Consider the following 1,701-nt stretch of genomic DNA (forward strand, 5'->3'; position numbering starts at 1 on the left):
AAACCCGCAATCATCCTTGTCTTTAGCCCAAATTGGATGATTTTGTAAGAAAGCATACTCAGGAGTGGTTGCATTATTGGTAGAAACTTGTGCTGAGGAAATTTTTATGTTAGCAGATTCTGAGGACATGTCTAAAGTTAGATGTACTTGTTTTAGTAGATCCATGCCTAGAATTGCACCTGTATTTAATGGAGCACATAGCAATTTTGTAGTCAGAGTTTTCGGGCCTAATTGTACCTCTATGGGCGGGGTTTCATACAAAACAGAATCTTCACCTATTACACCAGTTAAACAAAGTTTAAGTTTTCTTGTATGTGATGTTTAAATCTTTAGCCAATTTTGTAGGATTTACTGTAATTTCTGCACCTGTATCAAGCAAAAAGTCTATCTCTTTCTCTTGTATGCTACCTTTCACAAAAATTATTTTGTCATTGTGATGGATTACAGGGGAAAGGTAGCTACTCACAGCCCCAACAATTAGTTTTTTTCCCTGTTCTTGTTGTGCTCTTAGAAGAGCCTGAGCGAGCTGTCCTAAAGTTTCAGTGGACACTGGCGGAACTACTTCAGGGTTGTAGGCGGGCTGAGAAGGAGCAGAATTATGCATAGTATTTCTTCTACTATCTTGCAACTTCTTCCTACACTCTTTCGCCCAATGTCCTAATTTTCCACAGTAGTTGCATTTGCCTTCTCTTTTAGGCCATCTATTGTCTTGATTCGTTGTGCTAAACGTAGCTGCTGCTACTCTCACTTTTGCCTTAACATCAGCATCTCTTTCCCATGTAGCTAACCTGTCTAGTTTACTTCTGAGAGTTCTGTTAGACCAAGTTAGATCTAGGAATGGCAAGGCTTTTCTGTACTTGGCTACAAGGCCATCTGACCAGATGCGGACTAGGGGTCCCTTGTCATCTAGCACATTTTCAGGATCATCAACTATTCCACTGTAAGTTACAGCTGATTGACAAAACCTTTCAGTGTATTCACTCACAGTTTCTTCTTTCCTTTTTTGGCAACAGTTTGTACTTGGACAACAGAAGAGTTGGGAAGAACACTTTCAATTCCCTCAATTCCCTGAGATCTTCTCCTAGCACCACATACCTTCACTGAATCTACAGGCACATCAGTTACTGATTGGATGGCTACATCTGTTTCAAAGAAAGCTTGTAAGCCAGGATAATTGTTATCAAGCTGACTAACTTCTTCCACATCAGTTTTTGCTGCAGCTTTGTTGCGGTTCAATTTCTTAGTCAAAGAGGATACTCTAGCACGGAGCTCTTTGTTCTGTTCCTCTAGCTCTGAGTTACGCTGAGACTGTTGTGTAGCTAGCGCTAAACCAAATTCTCTGTGGCAGCAGATAATGCCTTTCACATTGCCCTTGCAAATACATGCTCCTAGTACCTTTTTACACTCATCTACAGACCAAGTCTTGTCTGGATGGATCTTGTATTTCTGAGTAAGTTCTTGTCTAACTTTCTCAGTGACTATTAGGTTAATTTGCACTCCTAACAGTGATTTGAATTCACTATCTGACCACAAAGGAGTCGCGAGACCACCTTTTTCAGTTGTGGGGATCAGTCTAGCATTCTTTCTAAACATTTTGTGAGTTTCTTTGTTACCACACAAACAAAACACTAAAACTTCTCTGATCAACAGAGGGTACGCTTGTTAACACATCAACTATTGTTAACCTTCCTTGGCAAAGCA

General features: G+C 40.2%; 1 long non-coding RNA gene across 1 annotated transcript in view; it reads right to left on the reverse strand.

Moving 5' to 3' along the window:
- Positions 1–834: 834 nt before the first annotated feature.
- The window catches only part of LOC107563946 (uncharacterized), a 21,795-nt gene continuing 20,928 nt past the window's right edge, over positions 835–1,701 (reverse strand). Inside the window, exons 2-3 of the long non-coding RNA XR_001606160.1 lie at positions 1,332–1,339; positions 835–846 (exon numbers count right to left, since the gene is read on the reverse strand). This is a non-coding gene — a long non-coding RNA (uncharacterized lncRNA). The remainder of the gene's footprint in view (positions 847–1,331; positions 1,340–1,701) is intronic.

Source organism: Sinocyclocheilus grahami, unplaced genomic scaffold (assembly GCF_001515645.1).
Source record: "Sinocyclocheilus grahami isolate Dianchi unplaced genomic scaffold, SAMN03320097.WGS_v1.1 scaffold899.1, whole genome shotgun sequence".
Classification (NCBI taxonomy): Eukaryota; Metazoa; Chordata; class Actinopteri; order Cypriniformes; family Cyprinidae; genus Sinocyclocheilus; species Sinocyclocheilus grahami.